General features: G+C 41.7%; 1 protein-coding gene across 2 annotated transcripts in view; it reads right to left on the reverse strand.

The window, feature by feature from the left end:
• The window catches only part of LOC126621163 (serine carboxypeptidase-like 18), a 49,963-nt gene that overhangs the window by 17,060 nt on the left and 20,048 nt on the right, over positions 1 to 12,855 (reverse strand). The gene's annotated exons all lie outside the window — the stretch shown is intronic.

Raw genomic sequence — 12,855 nt, forward strand, 5'->3', positions numbered from 1 at the left:
TGCCCACACACCTATTGAGCTGCTCACAAGAAAGGGCCAATGGTGTAGAGATCTTCCCTTGCTTTAGGAAACATAAGATTGTTTCTTATTTTGATGTAAATTCCCAAATTAATTAGATATTAGATCCTTCTAAGAAAGGGAAATAAATCACTTCCAAAGTCTATTTAAGTATACCTTAAGTAGATGATTAAATCAACTTCAGAGAGCAATTTATTCTACCATATAAGAGAAAGAAAGCTAGAGGATATTTGTTCCCTATCCCCTAGCAATCTTCTACATTTGCCCATGCAAAGGACCGCATTTCGTTGCTTTCTTCGTCTTCACACCGCACCAAGGTAAGAAAAAATTTAATTTTTCCTTGTTTTCGTAATTTTTTGGAGCCTTAGGGCTTGAAATTTAGCTCGACGGAGGTCGAGAATGTGTGAACAATGGTTGGGAAGCCACGACATGACCGCTGCCGTGGGGCTGCTTCATCGGCTCGGTGAAGCGGCGGCTGGCTGAGCCAGGTGCGACTCGGCTTGGGCTGAGTTGACGGGGCGCTGGGATACTAGGTTGGACCTGGCACGGGCCAGGCACGTGTGCAATGGGCTGGACCAAGAAGGTGTGTGAAGCGTTTGGCTAGATTGGGCCCAACAGACTTGCGGGGGCATCTGCCCTTCTTCTAGCTAAATTGGGCCGAGGGAGAAAGGACCAAGCCTTGAGGATGTAAGTTTGAAATGCCTTGAGTTGCTTTTGTACCTTCTCTAAGTATTGCGTCATCTTTGGATGTTTTGTCATGTACTCTCTAATAGTCTTACTGGTGATTAGCTAGGAATCAGAATAAATTACAAGCTTTTTCATCACCAAGAGTGATTGCCTGCTCAAGCATCAAACCATCTAAGGTGACAAGAACCACTCCTGCTCCCGAGCCCTTATAGTTGGATGCGTTGTTGACGTGCAAATGCCAAAAGTCTCCATGGGTGAAGCAGGAATGGCTATGGCGTGCTCGGTTGTCTTGGGGGCATTGTTGGGTCGCTCTGTTGCGTTGCCCAGGCTAGGCGTGAATTCTACTATGAATTTTGCTAAGGCTTGGGCCTTTATCGCCGTACGGGGTCAGAAAACTAAGCCGTGTTGGCCAAGTTCCAACGCCCATTTCATTACTCGTTGAGAAGCATCTGGACTATGTAGGATTAATCGTAGAGGATACTAAGTCATGATGATGACTGTATGAGCTTGAAAATATGGTTTGAGCTTCCAAGCCACAATAACTAACGCCAAAATTAATTTCTCGATCTTCGGATATCTGATTTCCGCATGGAGAAGAGCTTTAGAAGTGTAGAATACCAGCAGTTGGGCCCTCATCTCTTTTTGTATGAGGGCAGAACTTACGCCTACTTTTGAAACTGCCAAGTAAATGTACAAGTTCTCCGCTGCTTCCGACTTGGATAGTAAAAGAGGTGATGTGGAATACTTCTTCAAATCTTAGAAAGCTCTTTCACACTCATCATCCCATCTATCTCGTGGTGCCCTCTTTATTGCTTTGAAAAAAGGCTTACATTGATCGATGGACCACGAAAGGAAACGGTTGAGCGCAGCTGCTTGTCCGATCAAGCTTTGGATCTCCTTCAAGGTAGTTAGAGACTTTATCTTTAGGATTGCTCAGATCTGCTTGAGATGTGCTTCGATTCCTCGTTGGTTTACTAAGTACCCAAAGAATCTGCCTGATGATACTCCGAATGTGCATTTGGCGGGATTAAGTTTCAAATTGTACTTTCTAAGGATGTCAAAAGTTTTTCCAAGTTCCCAATGTGATCTGATCGCTACTTTCCCTTCACCATGATGTCGTCGACATAGACCTCCATGGTTACTCTAATTTGCTTCTTAAACATCATGTTTACCAATCATTGGTAAGTGGTTTCTGCATTCTTGAGGCCAAAAGACATGACCTTGCAGCAATAAGTGCCTCGCTCGATCACGAATGTGGTTTTCATCTTGTCGAGCTCGTGCATGGCTATTTGGTTGTAGCCGGAGTATGCATCCAAGAAACTGAGTAGCTGGTTCCTGGAAGTTGAATTTACAAGTAGATCAATTCGGGGAACTAGATAATGATCTTTCGGGCATGCTTTGTTGAGGTCAATGTAGTATATGTAAACCCTCTATTTGCCCTTCTCTTTCTTCATTACTAGCACGACATTGGCAAGCCATGTTGAGTGTGCTACCTCTTCTATGAATTCGACCTCCAATAGCTTGTTGATTTCCATTTCTATGATGGGCACTCGTTTAGGTGCAAAATGTCTTCTCTTTTAGATTACCGGTTTGGCAGTGGGGTCGACATGGAGTTTGTGGTAAGCTATCTTGGGGTCGATGCCAGGCATGTTGGAATGTGACCATGCAAAGACTTCACGATTCACCATAAGGAAAGATGTGAGTTCTTCATTTTCCTTCGGGCTCAGGAGTAAGCTCATTCTAGTAGTGTTCTCCGGCTATTGGGGATCAAGAATGATGTGTTCGGCGTCCTCTTCAGCGTTGATTTAGACACCATCTTCTTGATTTATCTGCTGTAATTGCTATTTGGTAGCTTCGTCGTCCTTTTGAAACTCGGCAGCCTCTATGGGGTAAAGGTTTTAATTTTTTTACTCCTTCAGTACTTGCACAGTGAATAGTCAAGATGTGGCCTGGTCAGACTTGATTTCTCCGACTTTTCCTCCCAAGATGCGGAATCGTATTTTTTTATACTTGATGAAGGTTACGGCATCCATCTTTATCAGCCAAAGTCACCCTAGAATTCCATTGTAAGGAGACAAGTTGCTTACTATTGTGAACATCTGCTTTGAGATAATTAGCGATGTTCTCACGTCAAGTGTAATGTTGCTGATGGCAGTCGAGGTGTGTCCGTTGAATCTGGTGAGTACCTCCGTTCAACATATGATTGTGCTTTTCATGCCCATCTTCTAAATTACTAAGAGCTGAAATAGGTTAACTACACTTCCGTTGTCAACAATCATTATGTCGACTATAGTGTGGGTTAGTTGGACAGATACCATTAGTGCATTGTTATGTGGGAAATCAACGCCCTCAACATCTTCCTTGGTGAAGCCAACGATATGTCCAGGTTAGGTGTTGACTTATTGGACTTGTGAAACTAGTAGAGCATGCTGGATCTTCCTCTTTTTGGAGTTATTGATGGCTTCCTAGTGTTTGGATTCAGCGAAGATGCCATTGATCCGAATTGTCTTGGTCAGCGGCTCTTTATCGGCATCTGCGTTCCTTTTAGGCTACGCAATTGTCTTGTCCAAGTCTTTGTCGACCTTGCCCTCTTTCACCAGCTTCTATAGGTAGTTCCTCTAAGTGTAACAATCGTCGGTTGTGTGATCAGGACCTCGACGGAATGTGCAGTACTTGGTGTGGTCCAACTTAGAGGTATCTCCCTTTCATAGTTTTGGCAGCTTAAACCATGGTTCGCTCTTGATGTTGCGGAGGATTTGGTGGATCAGAATGGATAACTTAGAGTAGTTCTTAGGCGTCGAGCCTTCTTTAATCGGGGATCGGTCCCTGCGATTGGCCTCCTGCCTGCTTTTGTTGTACTGTTTCCCGTTCTCATTCTTTTGAGCTACTGTCGATTCTTTTTTAGGCTACCCGGGTGCTTTGTCTGCTCGCCGAGCCTCGTCCCAAAGTGCATGCTTCTTTACCAGAGCAAAAGAGTATGCCAGAGTTAGATCTTCTTTCATGATCAATTCTTCGAACAACAGTTGATCTGCTAAGTGTTCGTTTTGGAAGGCTTCACTAGCTGTCGAGTCATTGCATCCGACTATCTTTGCCTTTTCTGCTTTGAACCTTTTCACATAGCCGCGGAGCAACTCCTTTGGGTTCTTCTTCATGTTGAACAAGTGGTTGGACTTCTTCTTGATCAAGCGATATGATGAATACTCATTGGTAAAGACTAAAGAAAGTTCATCGAAATTCTGGATAGATTGTGGCGGCAAGGTGTAGAACCAATCTTGCACTTCGCCTTGTAGAGTGGTGGTGAATATTTTGCATATGAGAGAGTCGTTGTTTCGATAGAGGATCATTGCGCTTTTATAGTGTTTTAAGTGTCTCTCTGGGTGTCCATCCCCTTTGAAGAATGTGAAATGTAACATACTCAACTTGCATAGAGTCTCTGCCTACTCGATCTCGTCCGTGAAGGGTGACTTACTTATGTTGGTTATGTCTCGTCATAGTGCCTCGTCAGTGACCATGTTATGTTGGAAATCGCGCAATTGCTCGGTCAGGAGCCTCTCTGCTTCTTCCTAAATTTACCTTTGTTAGGGTAACAGAGCTCTCTGCTGCCTCCGATCATGACCTACTGGTCTAGCCTGCTCTTCCATGTGTTCGGCTTGTCTATGCAGCAGCTACTGTGCATATGGTATGTTCTTAATAAGCGAGGGAGTTCCTCGCAGGCTGCCGGTTGAACTTGAGCAGGATTGAGTGACTGTTTCTTGTTATTCGTCGTGCTGCCTACTCCGATGTGAGGTGGATGATGCTCCTTGCGGGTCTAGCCACGAATGAACACTTCGCCTAGAGGTTGCTCATGTTGATTATCAGAGTGTGGTCCCAACCGTGAATGTATGCTCATCTGTGGGCCTAAACGAGAATGCACGCTCATTCGTGTGCTAAGATGAGAGTATACGCTATCTCGGGGACCTAGTCAGGAGCGTACACTACTCGAACGCTCGGTTCGTGAATGGTTAAGTGGCTGCTAGCCTAGAAGATGCTAGAGAGGTTCATCGTCTACTCTTGTCCAACTTTGGGTCACCTCGTCTGGGGCACGCTACATCTCGATACGCTGCAAGAGCTGATTCACCAAGTTTGTCTGTTGAACAAGGGCGTTTATCAGCTATATGACTTCAAGACAAGTGTTGTTCACCATTTGGGTTGGAAGAGCTTGGACGGTGTGCGTCTCCTTAAGTAGTGGAAATGTAATGGACTTCGGGCGCGAGATTTGAGTTAGATATGTCAAATCCGCGGAGAAATGAGGTGAAAATACCCCTGGTTTAATTGTCTGTCCATAAATCTTAAGCCGAGATGGTTGAACCTGTCTTAGACCGATTTGGGTTGCTAGGAGGGCCATGGGAATGGGCCGGACCTCGGGTTTGACCGTGAAAGTGGGTCGGGTCGTAGGCACGGGTCGGATCATGGGCGCAACCTGGGCCGTTAGAGTTCATGGGCGCTGGGCTCCCCTCGGTGCGGCTTGGGCCTATGGGTCTTGGGGTCGGCTTTGGAGCGTGCTGGGCTCGCACTGGGCTTGGGTCCGCGAGTGTTAGGCTGCTCCAATTGCTACAACTGCTTGGGCCTCAGCTGCCGTTGCAGCGTCGTGGGCATGTTGAATGTGGCACGGGCCTGGGCCTGCTGCTGCGAGGTGGCCTGCTCACCGTGGGTAGTGGGCTCGCCAATGGGTGCTGCTGTGGTTGCTACCGTGGTGGTTGTCAAGGTGGTGCCCCGTTGGGGTGGTACCGCTCCACTTATCGCCGCGTTGAGCCTCATGGATCATCATGGTGGGGTTATGCCTTGATCTCCATCACTTGGTCCAAATCCTTCAACATAGGAAATTCCGTTCGTTGTGGTTTCCGAATTTCTTGTCATTGTACTTTTCTTTTACGTTTATTCAAAGAACTTAATAAAAAAATAAAAAAAAATCTATGAATAAGAACAAAAGAAAAATCTACAAATGAACAAGAAATGAGAAACATTGAATGCAAGAGTCTTCTTCGAGTGTGTGAATCAAGACTCTCAATGAAAGCACCAATTTATGGATGAAAATTTCCACTGTCTTCTCCTTTGACGAAAATGCACCTACAAAATAATAACACCTAAGATTAAGGCCAAAAGCCTCACGCGCCCACGATGTATGGGGGCCTTTGGCCAAAGAATATTCGATGCCAAAGTTAGAATTATGAGAAGAATGTGTTTTGGAGTTTGTGGGTAGCAAATAACTTAGTTTTTTAGTGAGAGAATATGAATTTATAGGGGAGTGGCCGGCCCTATTTGGAGAATAGTGGCCGGCCACATATGGTTAAATTGGGAGCATAATTGCAAGATATTATGTGAAATAATATCTTGCAATTAACTTGGCAATTAATCCTAAATTGAATAGGAAAATTGGGAGTTACCTTTTGAGTGAGGATTTGATAAGGAGTGATGAGAGGGATTTGAATAAATACCATTTTGATCACCTTTCACTCTTCCTTGATTGAGCCGCTATTGTCTGTTGCATACGCGTGGGAATCCCGGTGTGCCTTGAGGGTAATTTTGTCATTTTCACCCAAAAGTCAACGTATCACTTTCATAATTTTCTTGATTATTTTTTGCTCCACAAGTTTGACATATAAATTACAACGTGCTAGAACATATTAAAAACATGGACAATAAGCGTATAATGAGTGTTCATTCAAGTCTCTTACAATTTATTGAAAATATAAAATGCAAAAAGTAAGTAATTTATTTTCTGTCTAAGTGAGGGTCGCGACTTAGGCAGTCGACGGGTGCTAGGCAGGTCTAGGCGGGTAGGGTGGTGCTTAGGCAAGTTTAGGCATCATTTCTTATTTTTTTTAAATGTCAAGAGATTAATCAAGGCGGGGATCAGCTGCCTAGTACTTAGGCAGGAACTTTTAGAACATTGGTTTAAATTCAAAATCAACAAAGACTCTTTGAAGATAAAGCCCCAGAAACAAGAACTCATAATTTTTTTTTTCCAAACACCCTAAAATATTAATCAGAAATTAAAATAAAAATTGTACAGAAGGGATGGAGAAAGATGAGTTGAAGTTGAGAACGGATTAATTATTGTTTCTTTTGGCTAAAAAAATATATATTAGTTGAAGTAGTGCTTTCTGTTCAACCACATAACAAACAGTACAATCGATTTCGGTCGAGGTAATGTTTAATAAATCTCATATTCGGGTTTTTAAGCTTGGTGGAGAACTTGATTGAATCGTTGAGCTCGGAGTCGCTTTATGAGATTTTCTATTCGCCGATGGGGATTTCCCTGCCAACGGATTTGGGTTAGTCTAATGGGACAAGAGAGCACGCGAAAGGAGAAAACAAGGGTGATGCGGATGCCACATATGCATTTTTTAATTAGAAAACTTCATTTTAATCCTTAAAAAATATGAATTTTAGATTATAATCTTGTGTAAGATTAAAATCTAATTGAGAAATTTTATTTGAATCCAACTATCGATCTTTACACCTAACTAGAAAAATTTGTCCAACAAACTTCCATATTCACCCTTAAATAAATAAGAAAGAAGAAACAATTTTATAAACCCAAACACAAACATAAATTTTTTTTTCTCTCTACACCCATTTTATCTAATTTGATGAATCTAACCCTAATGCCGGCAACCCTTCTCCAAAATCGTCAACACCCACCATCCCCTTACATTAATTCAAATATGATATATCTCGGTACATACATTTCAGTATGTACATTTTGGTACATACATTTAGGTTCATTATAATATATGTTGGTACAAACATTTTGGTACAACCATTTTTGTACAATTATGTATTTACATATTTATGTGCCACTAATTTCTTTTAATATTCTCTCATTTATGTTCATTTATTATTGAAAGAACTAATATGTGCATATAATAAATTTTCATAAAAGTACACTTTAAGGGATTAAATTGAATATGTAATCTAGTACCAAGTTTTTTTTTTTTTTTTTTTTTTAAATTGTAATCTTTTGGAAAGACTAATGTTCAGAAACCCATTTTTTAATCCATGTTAGCATATTTAATGGTGTTGGACGGAATTAATAGAAAAAGACAATGAGAGCAAATTTAAGCTTCAAGGAGTAAAATGATGATTTTTGAATTTTAAAGAGTAAAGTAACATCAAAATTGAATTACAAAGAACTAACTAAAAATAAATGAAACTTAAACGATTAAGAGCGTCACCCTTGGTACGTATTTTGTACTTAAAAAAAAAATCCTACAAAGTTGTCAGGTCGTCATCAATAGAACATATTTTAAAATTCAAAATATAGACCTTAAAAATTTAGCAGCATTTGTAGGGAGGAAGTAGCTAGTTCTAATTTTTGCATACTAGAACAGGTTAAAGAGGAGAATAATGTAGCCACGTATTGATCATATCAAAACATTGTGTAGAACTGAACTCTGCTGTATGTTCCCCTGCCTGCAAAATTGCACACGGGAATTAAATTGAGATGAGTGCCTATATTTGCTTTGAGTATATTAATTTAAACAAAAATGCTATATTTGTACCGGGTAATTGGAGAGCAAAAAATAATCTAAAAAATCCTAGGCGACACATGAATTTTTACTCTAGAAAAACAAGATCGTCCTTATTAAATGAGCAAGACTCTCAAATATCCCCACGTGCAGCTCAGTATCCCTGGAAGTCTATGCAGCTGATTGCAACTACCCATAGCTCCCCTGTTCGTGGCAATAAAAAGTCAAAAACATTAAAGATAGAGATTAATTACCAAATCTCATATTCAATATATTCCCAATTGAAAATTGACTTCATCAAGTAAGTAATCCCTATCTCAATCAATTAGGGATACTTCCACCATTATCCCAAGATATTATTTCTTAATTAATATCTTGGGAATATTCTTTCCATACATTTTGGCCAATAGGATGCTGCCATGTGTAGGGCAAACCCTATTATTATGGCCAACCGTCTCTTCTCTATAAATACGTCCATCTCTACCAAATTTCGGTAAGCTTTTGCTACCCCTAAAAGTCCTAAACACTCACTCTTTTAAAAGAAACTAAATTAGACATTGGAGATCCATTGACCTAACCTCCCCATCTTGTGGGCGCGTGAGGCTTAGGTTTTTTTTATCAAATGCGTTGATTATTTTGTAGGTACATTTTCGTCAAGATCGAAGACGGCGGAATTTGCTACAAAAAATTGGTACTTCTATTGAGAGCTTGATTGAAATACTCAAAAAAGACTCTCGCAATTGGTTTTTGGAATTTTCTACGTTGAATTTCTCATATGCAACATCATTTAATTTTTCTTAGAAAATTTTCTTGATCAATCCCTAGAGTAAAGAGACAATGGTTGAAAATTCCGAAACCACGACGAGCAAAACCCCATACGTTCAAGGATTTGGACTAGAGTATGGAGACAAGGACATGGCCCCATGACAATGGTCCTCGAGACTCAACATGACGACACAAGAAGGCCAACCGTCGCTGAACACCATCATTGTTGTGGCCACTAATAGAACCAATTTTACGCTCTTCTGCAAGGGCAATCGAGTACCAATCTGACCAGCCTGCAAAATAGTAAAACTACTGTTAGCAAGCCTAGGGCCGGGAGGGAGGGGGTGTGTGCCGGCAAAGGCTTTCCGACGGTCAAGTTAGTGAATGATTTTAGACTCAAGCAGTGTGTAAAAGAATTTTTAAGTGTTTAGAATGTGTTACCACAGATGAACCCTAAATGGGTGTATTTATACTGTAGGGAGAGAAATCTTTTCAGGATAGAGTCCTCGTTCTAAGCCGGGAGAATCCTAGAGGATATCTAGAAATAAATATTGCATCATGTTAGGAGTTATGATTACTTGCGGCGCATGCCAATTCCTAGATTGTAGGAACTCCACGACTTATAGAAATTGATTGTGTCTATATCTGGATAAGATCGTGTGCCTTGCAGAGCAAGCATGGTCATCCAGCAGAGTCGCTAGGACTTTGCCTAGTGCTTTTGAGTTAAGTGATGATGGCACCGCTACTCCGTCTGATATAGCTCTACCCGGAGCTGGTGAGTCTATGAATAGACTTCTGAAGTAATTGTATTTGGATAGCCTTATTACGACCTTGGAAAATCATAGTCCCATAACCACTACCCAGCAACCCACGACAAAGATGATTGCAGCCGCAGCAGCCCAAGTCGAGGCTTATGCTCATGGTGCAGCAGAGGAGCATCAAGAACAGGAGGCCCAAACTGAAGCAGATGCCCCAGTAAGCCTAGGGCAGGAGGCTCATCCCACTTGCTGCAGAAGCAGCCCGAGCCTAAGAAGGGCAGACGACAGCTGAGCGCGTAGCATAGGCCCATGGGTAGCGGGCCCACACGCAAGCCCATCACGTCCCAGCTCACGGTTCAGCCAGCCAGGCAGGTTGGCCTGTGACCTACTTCGACGACTCGCCTCACGGCCTAGACCTGTCGGAGACCATTTCAGGTGATCTGGATTCTAACGACCAGACCATCATCTGAGATCTTCCATCCTAAATGACTAGCAACACTTATCCAGCAGGTCGCTGACCTAACTAGTGCCCTCGCGTAGCAGACGACCTTGGTGAATCAGCTCATTGAGCGTATCAAGACGCAACGCACCTCAGACGAGGTGTTTAGAAATAGGACAAGGGCAAAAGGTCGTGACTCTTTCCATCAGCGTCCCAGCAAGCAACCGTTCAACCTGCCACGAACTTAGCGTTCAGGCAGTGTACTATCTGAGCATGGCCCTCGAGAAAACGTCTTCTTCTACCTTAGTGTGCAGAGAAACATTTATTCCTCGCATGCCCCATGAGTCAGTGTACATTCGGGGTTAAGTCTGCATTTTGACAAGCATTCCGGACATTCTAAGCGAAGCGTCCATTCGCAGGTAGGCTCGCAAGGGGATCATCCTACGAAACACCAAAGTAGGCAGCAACACAACAAACAAAGGGAAGCACGAGAGATGTGACGATACCATGCAAGCTCAACTTTTAGGAAGGGGTTCCCAGCAAATTACCCCTTCTTTGGAAAACTTATCATGGTCGAGAACTTTACTCTGGCAAACTCTTATGCTTTAGCAGAAAAACACTCACTCTGGGATGAAGCCAGGCGCGCCCAGAAGTCACCTAAATAGCCACAGAAAGACTCAAAGGCAGTTTAGAAAATGATGAGAGAGAAGTAGCTCAATGACAAAAGCAAGCTAGAAAGCAAACGTAGGGACCGATCCTCGGCGAAAGGAAGCTCGACACCTAAGATGTTCACCAAGTTCTCAATCCTGATCAACTAGATCCACTACGAACTCAAGGGCTAGCCATGGTTCAAGATGCCACAACCTATGAAGGGAGATACTTCTAAGATGGACCAGTCGAAGTATTACGCATTTCATGGGGGGTCCGGGGCACACAACCAAGGACTACCTCTGTCACGCCCCGATCCAGACATACATCCAAGATCGATACGTGACGTCACTAAATGCTCGTAACTGAACGTACCCTGCCTTTTTGATATGTACAAAATATAATTCAAGATCCAGATGCATAATAATTTTGCGCATACTTTATGGCTGCATCTAACCTCCTCGTTAGACTGCCTACGTACCCTCAACAAGGATCAAGCCATTCGTAGTTCATCCTTCGCTACAACTCGACATATATCACAGTCCGTTCAAGCCGAAAGGCATAACATTCCTCAATCAAACATTTAATAGAACCTGACAAGCATGAAATTCCTAGACTCAGGGCTACATAACAAACCCCTATGAAAATCATGATTTCTCTTCCATCCAACATTTAAATCATTATGTCCAACATGATATCGCAATTCACAACATACATCATATTTAGGAACCAATGAAGCACAAAACCATTCACTAGCCACATTAATTAACTAATCTGGTCAAAATAATAACAATCATTCTCATATCTTCTAAATTCATATATTATGAAATCATAATCGAATCGTAGAAAATCTCGAAGGAGTCACACAAACGTACAATCGCTTTTCTAATTCAATTCACAAGATTCTCGAAACCATTATTCACAAATATACTAAAACGAAGGCTAAAGTGCCACAATTAAGCCAAGCCTACTTCTTCGAAGAATGAGATTTTGGACCACTCAACGATATCCAACCCAGGGTACGATTCTAGACCATCACTCAACGAAATCGCAGAGTAGAAGGGATTCCGGACCATCACTCAACGGAATTCGAATGGATACGATTCTGGACCACTCAACCTACCACTACCTCAACCCCCTATAATTTACAACGTAGCCACCTACACTATCAACTTCTCATGGCCTCCAACTAATATGTAACACAAGCATATAAATTCTACAAACTACTTTTAATAGGATTCTAAGATCTCATTGTCATAACATTTATCATATTTATCATTCACATTACTAAAAGGATAACTAAACACATATACATCACAATCATCATCAGTACACAAGCCAAATCATGTTTAATAAACATAGATCTATGGCTAAATATATAAAAATCACATTTCAATAGAAATCATATTTATAAAACCAATTCATATTCACAACGGATACGAATATAAGAAATTAAGGTAATAACCCTATCACATATATTCAAGTCACTCTCTAACCAATGTGGGTCCACTAGACTTCACTTAATCTCTGGTAGTACCAATTCTAGTATCTAGAACATTTCGAGACATGTTGACCAAAAGTCAACTCTCAGTCAATGGTAGGATCCACAACTCTACATAATTCGATCCGAAAGATCCGCTAATCGGATTTCGGATCCGTAACTTCCTAAAGTTCTCATTATACTCATAGAACATCATACTAATATCTTGTCACGATCTGACGGTCGGATCTTCGTCAATCACAATTTCCGGTAGCGGTTACCGTTTTATTTTACAAACTTACAAATCCAATTTGGAAAGATCCATACGTTGGACTCCTGATTCGTAAGTTCTTATGATCCTCAAATATTACATACTATAACATATTAAATTTTGTTGACGATTCAACGATCGAATCGTCGATTCATTTAATGTCCAAGTGGCGGTCTTTATCAAACTATAGTCATATGACGAGATTTCGCCAATCAAACATCACATATGGAATTAGGGTATCCAATTTAGTGTAAAAAGGTCAGGTGGGGTCTCGGCTC

This window comes from Malus sylvestris, chromosome 5 (assembly GCF_916048215.2).
Source record: "Malus sylvestris chromosome 5, drMalSylv7.2, whole genome shotgun sequence".
In the NCBI taxonomy this organism is placed as follows: Eukaryota; Viridiplantae; Streptophyta; class Magnoliopsida; order Rosales; family Rosaceae; genus Malus; species Malus sylvestris.